This window comes from Schistocerca americana, chromosome 7 (assembly GCF_021461395.2).
Source record: "Schistocerca americana isolate TAMUIC-IGC-003095 chromosome 7, iqSchAmer2.1, whole genome shotgun sequence".
Lineage (NCBI taxonomy): Eukaryota > Metazoa > Arthropoda > Insecta > Orthoptera > Acrididae > Schistocerca > Schistocerca americana.
In genome coordinates, this window is record NC_060125.1 from 591,685,163 (window position 1) to 591,693,804 (window position 8,642).

Consider the following 8,642-nt stretch of genomic DNA (forward strand, 5'->3'; position numbering starts at 1 on the left):
AACCTGCGACCGTAGCATAAATGAAAATGGGAAACTAATCTTAACTAGTGTTAAATGAGAAGAAAGGCTACAAGTTTACTGTGCTTCATTAAGCTACAACAACAATACACCTTCTCGTAAGGTCCTCACGTCTAGACAAGTTAGCAAAATATTTCTTAATAACTCCCCTGTGTACTATTGCCTCCCCTGACACTTGTTTCAACTATAAGACAGGACCATATACTCCATTACAAAATTTCTACAGCAAGCTTCAACCATACGCAATGTTCTAGCAACAAGAAGCTACACAGTTACAAATATAAAAAACTAAATTACCTTAAAAAAGTTGACTTTTATCATTCTTTCATCAATATAATTTCATTTACTCACTATCTTTCCTTAAAACATATTATTACAAAATCCTTTTTGAATAATGCTGCCTCCACAACACAGCAGACCAGCTTCCATCCTTTTCAAATCAAGTACTTTGCCAGACTGTTCAACACATTCTGCTACTGCTGTTATCCGACGTACTCTGACAAAGCAAAGTTAACTTTTCTGACCGACATCGCCGGTGTCAAACACAGTCTTACAAAGAATATGATTTTATCGATATTTCAGAGACTGAATACATTTATCAAATTCGTAACTTCATTCACATTTAGGGCCAAAACTTCCAGAAAATCGTCATGGCAAATAGCACAGCCCACCTTCAACTTCTGTCAGCGCCGTGAACATCCGTGTTACCACTCCTACACAAAGGACAGCAATGATGCACAACATATCTACTGAAGCTATCGTGGCGTCATTCTTCTGAACTCTGGCTACTAGCTATACTCAATGATAGTTAATGACCACAAGAAAAATATTACAGAAGCTGTTATTTCTGGGAAACGAAATTGATTTATATCATATCATACATTCATTTTGTAATTAAGAAGATTTTAGAAAAACACAGTGATGTTAATCGAGAAACACATATGGCCATTTTGGACTTGAGCAGACTTTCGACCACGTCAGTCATGATAGCCAAAGGAAGATTGCCCCTGAATGTGGATAACCTTTATCACCTAACAGAGGTAGTGAAAAGTCTTTAAAAATACACGCTTTGTAACAAACGTAGGTAGGTATGTATTAGAAGAAATAGGTATTAACGAAGGTGTAAGAAAGGACGTGACATCTGCTATTCATTCTGATATATACAGTGACTTCACTCTTTGTAAATGAAAATGTAATACAAACAAGGGAATTAAGATCACAAATGTTCTTCTGTTTGCTGATGTTATCGTTATCATTCACAAGAATGAGAAAGACGCACAATGATCAGTATACCAGCTGAAAGAAATATGCAAGCAATTTAAAATTTATGGTAATAAAACGAAGGTATTGGCAATGCAAGGGAAATATACAGTCAGATCAAAAACTGTTTTAGATAATTCAGTTTCAGAACAAGTATCTCGACTCTCTTACTTGGGTTGCAATTTACGTTTTGATTTTGACTCCAATATTGAAAATAACAGATTTCAAGTTCCCAGTGGTACAGTTAGCAGAGTATGAGCCATAAACTACAATACGAGATCACCAAGAAATTTATGAAGTGATGGCGGCTCCTGTCTTATCCTACGGAAGCGAAAACGGCGTTACCAAAAAATTAAGAAAAAATACAATAGAATTCCGCCTCGGGAGGACGAAGGGCTGCATGTGAAGAGACATAGTTATGTATAAATGAATATATCTGAACAGAATTATATATTTTCAGCACTAAAAGGATTCAAAAGTATCATGAAAATTGGAGACAACACCTCATGAGAATGACAAGTCGTAGTATTCACATAGATCCTGAACTACAAGCGGAATAGAAAAACAGTTGGGTAAAGGCAGTAGGCTGTGCCTTGTTAAGGAAGACGTTGACGACGAGATTCCGTAAGTATACAGTACAAATTTCGCAATTGGTATCTTTAGCTTTGAGATTCTTTGCCACTAAGAACACGATTAGGGAACGGATTTAGTCATATTAACAGAATCTTCCGTCGGTTCTTGGTACAACAACATTATAATAATAAATGAAAAGCACCAGTTTGCTTTTGTTCTACAATATTACTTTTATTGCTAACCGGTTTTCGGCTTACGAGTAAATGTCTGAAGATGGCCTTGTAAGCCGAGAACCGGTTAGCAATAAAAGTAATATTGTAGAACAAAAGCAAACTGGTGCTTTTCATTTATTATTATAACGGATTTAGTATTTGACGGGTTTTTCAATTCTAAAACCAGTTTTTAACGGCTACCGTAGGCGAACGAGAAGAAACGAGGCTTTCTCGCAGCTCCTAGTAAGTTGATATACAGATTAAAACCAGTGTGTCGATGTGGGCTTAATTTCATCGGAAATGGTTCTCATAGTAATCACGTATATATTCACGTGACTACCATGCAACTGGCAACTAAGCACCTGGCAGAGGGCACATCGAACCACTTTCACACTATTTCTCTGCCGTTCCATTCTCGAACAGCGCGTGGGCAAAAAGAAAACGAAAATCTTGCCGTGAGAGCTCTGATTCCTCTTGTTTCATTGCGATAATCTCCTTATGTAGGTGGGCGTCAACAAGGTGTTTTTGCATTCGGAGGAGAAAGTTGGTAATTTAAATTTCGTGAAAAAAATCTCGCCGGAACAAATAATGCCTTCGTTTTAATTATTGCCACCACTGGTTCGTGTATCTTACCCATAACACACTCTCCCCTATTTCGCGACAGTAAAAAACGAGCTGCCCTTCGAAATTTTTCGATGTCCACACCGCACAGCAGTACTCTAGCACAGAACGGACAAGTGAGATGTAGGCTTCTATTGCACCTTCTAAATGATGTATCAGTAAATCACAGTCTTTGGTTCGCCTTTCCCACAACATTGTCTATGTGATCGTTCTAGCTTAAGTTGTTCGTAATTGTACTCCCTAAGTATTTACTTGAATTCACGGCCTTCAGATTTGTGTCATTTATCGTGTAACCGAAAAGTAACGAATTCCTTTTAGCAGGTACTCGTGAGGGTGACCTCACACTTTTAATTATTTAGGGTCAATTGCCACTTTTCACACCATACAAATTCCTTCTCTAAAGCACTTTGCAATTGGTTTTGATCTTCTGATGACTTTACTGGACGGTAAATGAGTACTTCATGTGCACACAATCTAAGAGCGCTACTCACATTGTCTCTTAAATCGTTTATGTAGATAAGGAATAACAAAGGACCTATAACACTAGCTTGGGGAATGCCAGATATTGCTTATGTTTTACTGTATCACTTTCCCCCGATTACTGCGAAACGTGACCTTTCTCACAGAAAATCACGAAGCCACTCGCACAACTGAGACGGTACTCCATAGGTACGCAATTGGATTAGAATTCTCTTCTGAGGCACGGTGTCAAAAACCTATCGAAAAATATGCTATCAATTTGAGATCCCCTGTCGATAGCATCCATTTCTTCATGAGAATAAAGAACTAGTTGTGTTGCACAAGAACGGTATTTTCTGCAATGTGCTTACTTTTCCTGAATGCTGAGCATTTAACCAGTGTATGTATGATAATATGGAATTCATACGACAGCCCACACAGTGGCTTTCCCAGGGTTGCAATACATTTGCTACTGAGGGTTAAGCACATGTATTTGGCGTATTATCCTGGTAATAGCCAAAACATAAACTATAAATAGACACGAGCCCACAGAAGACAAGTCTATATCCGACCTCTCGGCGGATGCCACAGAAGAGATGGAGGCGAATTACCGTAATACTGCACTCTAAACCTGTATATGAATTAAGGTACAAGACATGCGTTCTGCCGCTAAAACGCACTATGAACATTAGTTACACGTAGAATAACACTGATAACAGGTTATTAGGCTACTACACATTGCTATAGTATCAACCATGGACACATTGCACAGCCCATCCCGTTTCCTAAAACAGGCAGTGCGCAGTTGTACTGCAGTCTGCTGCTACGAATCATAATTTCTGGATAACGGTCATCAGCGAGTGTCGTTGACCGCGAGTAATCACGGTTGTAATAATCCGCTCTAATGTCAAACATCCTACAACTGCCAACATGAGTAACTTAGTAGATGTCGTCGGTGTAGCGAAGTTGCTCAAGTCACTTAATGAACGCAAAGCATGCTAACCAAATTTTACACGAATCAGGTTTCTTTCAGAGTACGCTGACACAAGAGCTCCATACTTAGCAATCACACACGACCGCTCGCTCGTAGGAAGTTCCGTATCCACAGACTGGTAAGTTGCACAAGTCCCACCAATACCCAAAAAAGAAAGTAATCCATTGAATTGCAGATCCATATCACCAACGTTGATTTGCAGAAGGGTTTTGGAACATATGCTGTGTTCGAACATTATTACTTACCTCGAAGAAAGAGGTTTATTGACAAATGGAACGAATGGTTCAAATGGCTCCGAGCACTATGGGACTTAACATCGGAGGTCATCTGTCCCCTAGAACTTAGAACTACTTAAACCGAACCAACCTAAGGACAGCACACAAATCCATGCCCGAGGCAGGATTCGAACCTGCGACCGTAGCAGTCGCGCTGTTCCGGACTGAAGTGCCTAGAACCGCTCGACCACCTCGCCGGCTAGTCAGAACGGATTCAGAAAACATCGTTCACGTGAAACACAACTTGCTCTTTATTCTCACGATGTAATGAGTGCTATCGACATGGGATGTCAAATTGACTTCGTATTTTTAGATTTCCAGAGGGCTTTTAACACCGTTTCTCACAAAAGACTTCTAGTCAGACCGCATGCCTATGGAGTATCGTCTCAGTTACGCGATAGGATTTGTGATTTGCAGTCAGAAAGGTCATTTGCAGTCTTGTCAACCCATCAAATGATCAAAACTAATTGCAAAATGATTTAAACAAGATATAAGCTAGCGCGGAAACTGGCTACTGACTCTATATAATGAAAACGTGAAATCATCCATGTGAGTGCTAAAGAAATCTGTTAAATTCCGGTTACACGATAAGTCACACAAATCTAAAGGCTGTAAATTGAAGTAACTTAGCGATTGCAGTTACAAATAACTTAAATTGAAACGATCACGTAGATAACGTTGTGGAGAAAGCAAACCAAAGACTGCAAATTATTGGCAGAACACTTACGAAATGGAGCAGGTCTACCAAAGAGACTGCTTAACACTACGCTTGTCTTCTGGTGTATTGCTGAGCAGCGTGGGATCCGCATCGGGTAGCAGGGACGGAGCACATCGAAATAGTTCAAAGAATGGCAGCTCGTTTCGTACTGTCGCGAAACAGGGGAGAGAGTGCCACGGGTATGATACGCGAATCGAAATAGCAATCATTAAAACAAAGGCGTTTTTCGTTGTGGCAGGATCCTCCCACGAAATTTCAGTTTCCAACTCTCTCCTCAGAGTTTGAAAATGTTTCGTTGGTACCCATCTAAATAGGCAGAAATGATTATCGTAATAAAATAAGAAAAATCAGAGCTCATACGGAATGATTTAAATGTTCGTTTCCCCCGCACGACGTTCAAGAGTGGAACGGTAGAAAAATAGCTTGAACGTGGTTCGGTGAACCCTCTGACAGGAACTTAACAGTGAACTGCAGAGTAATCATGTAGATGTAGTTTGGCTTCTCTTGCCCTATTATGGGTAGGAGGCGGCAGAACTCTCCTTGTGCCTTTGACACTAGGTCCAGCTGTTGATACACGTAGCGTGTTGGTGTCGGGTAGTCAAGATCTCGCTAAGCGAGTACACGTTCTCATTTCCCGATGAACATCTGCAATCGGAACATGACTTAAAGAAGAAACGTGATTATATTTTAACATCTGGTAGACGGCGAGGTCGTTAGGTGACAGAGCACTTTGGTGCGCATATTGGTGGAGAGTAGGAAAGGAGGTCGACCGTTTACAAAGGATCCAACCACGAATTTGCGTTAAACGGTTAGGAAGCTTTAGCGGACATTACGAAACATCAGCCGAACAGCACAGCAATTTCAGACGTAGTAGTGCATCGAAACACTTCCACAGGTTTAATGTTACAAGTGCAAAGTAACATTATTTTAGAAACAACTCAAACAAATGAACACGGTATATGTAATATTTCTTTCGAGGGTGTTAAAATTCCTCTGCACCTCTATATTATGTCGAACTGACAAGATACTAGCTTATTCCAAACTATGTTACATGTTCTTGCGCAATCGAAAAGTAGGTTTTGCAGACGGTACTCTAGTTGTACACCGCGTCCATTACTGCAAGTCGTGCAGGTGGAGAGAACGATGACGAAGCACCTGTGCCGTCTGTTAGCCGCGCTAATTCGTTCCCCGGCTGTGTGCCGCATATGTGCTGACACAACAGATAACGCCATTCAAACAAAACAGACTGGGATTTTCCTCTTTTGGCGCAATCAAAGCCGTAGATAATAATCAAAACTCTTTCAGAAATGAGAATACATTCGTGCTTTGTAAAATCCATCGAGAATCAAATATTGTTGTTGTTGTGTTCTTCAATCCTGAGACTGGTTTGATGCAGCGCTCCATGCTACTCTATCCTGTGCAAGCTGCTTCGTTTCCCAGTACGTGCTGCAGTCTACATCCTTCTGAATCTGCTTAGTGTATTCATCTCTTGGTCTCCCTCTACGATTTTTACCCTCCACGCTGCCCTCCAATGCTAAATTTGTGATCTCTTGATGCCTCAGAACATGTCCTACCAACCGATCCCTTCTTCGAGTTAAGTTGTGTCACAAACTCCTCTTCTCCCCAATTCTATTCAATACCTCGAATTAAGTCGGGCGATGCTGAGGGAATTAGATTAGGAAATGAGACACTTAAAGTAGTAAAGGAGTTTTTCTATTTGGGGAGCAAAATAACTGATGATGGTCGGAGTAGAGAGGATATAAAATGTAGACTGGCAATGGCAAGGAAAGCGTTTCTGAAGAAGAAAAATTTATTGACATCGAGTATAGATTTACGTGTCAGGAAGTCATTTCTGAAAGTATTTGTATGGAGTGTAGCCATGTGTGGAAGTGAAACGTGGATGATAAATAGTTTAGACAAGAAGAGAATAGAAGCTTTCGAAATGTGATGCTACAGAAGAATGCTGAAGATTAGATGGATAGATCACATAATTAATGAGGAGGTATTGAATAGAATTGGGGAGAAGAGGAGTTTGTGGCACAGTTTGACTAGAAGAAGGGATCGTTTGGTAGGACATATTCTGAGACATCCAGGGATCACCAATTTAGTATTGCAGGGCAGCGTGGAGGGTAAAAATCGTAGAGGAAGACCAATTGATGAATACACTAAGCAGATTCAGAAGGATGTAGGCTGCAGTAGGTACTGGGAGATGAAGAAGCTTGCACAGGATAGAGTACCATGGAGAGCTGCATCAAACCAGTCTCAGGACTGAAAACCACAACAACAACAACCTCCTCATTAGTTATGAGATCTAAGGGATTACACTTACTACTAACGTAATCCAGAACGATGACATAGATAATGTTGTGGGTTGAGTGAACCAATAACTGCGCTTTATTGGCACAACATTTAGAAGATGCAACAGGTCTGCTAAAGAGACTACCTACATCACACTTGTCAATCCCCTTCTGCTACGTGGTGTGAAATCCGCAGCAGATTAAATTGACGGTGTACGTTGAAAGTGTTCAAAGAATGGTAGCTCATTTTGCGCTATCGCGAAATAGGAGAGAGTGTCACGGATATAACAGGCGAGTTGACCTGGAAATCATTAAAACAAAGGCGTTTTTCGTTGCGGCATGATCTTCTCATGAAATTTCAGTCCCCAGCTAAGTTGGTGCTCGCCTACATAGGGAGAAATGATCATTGTAATGAAGTAAGAGAAATCAGAGCTCGCTTGGAAAGTTTTAAGTATTCGTTTTTCCCGGACACTGTTCGAGAGTGGAACGGCAGAGAGATAGTTTGAAGGTGATTCGATGAATCCTCTGCTAGACACCTAACTGTGAACTGCAGAGTAGTTATGTAGACGTAGCTGTAAACTCAGAAGTAGATGACGGAACTGTGGTCATTAATTTCATGATATGTGGAAAAACTGCGATCTACTGAAATTGGAGTGGTCGTACAGATGCATGAGAATACACCTATTTTGATAAATCATTGTGCAAGATCGTTCGGTCACACTAAAATCACAATGTACTGTAATCCAGCTTGAAATGATTTTGCTCACGAATCTTAAAATTCCCCGAAATTTGATCAGATCCAACGACAAATGGAAAGGATAATTTCAAGCTAATTACATCTCTTCAAGACAAAGTTCGAAGACCATAACGCTTGGTATGGGAAAATTTTAATTAATCATAAATATTTAATCTAAGCGCCTTTGTAGATTTCATTAACAATGGAGAAGTAACAATAATTTATTGTAGTCTACGTACCATAGAAGTAATTTTATTCAGATGAGCTCTCCGTTGCATAAATTAGCTGTTCACTCCTTGTACAGAATTATCTGTGATAATTATATATTGTTAACTTCGTGGTTTTGGTAAAATGAGGTTCGTGTTTTTTTCTTTTGTTCTAGAAATTCGTAACGTTGGAAGCAACTACAATAGAATTCACGTTGTATCTCGAGTGGGGAAGAAAAGTGAAAGTGCAGACTGACTGGAATGTTAGTTTTT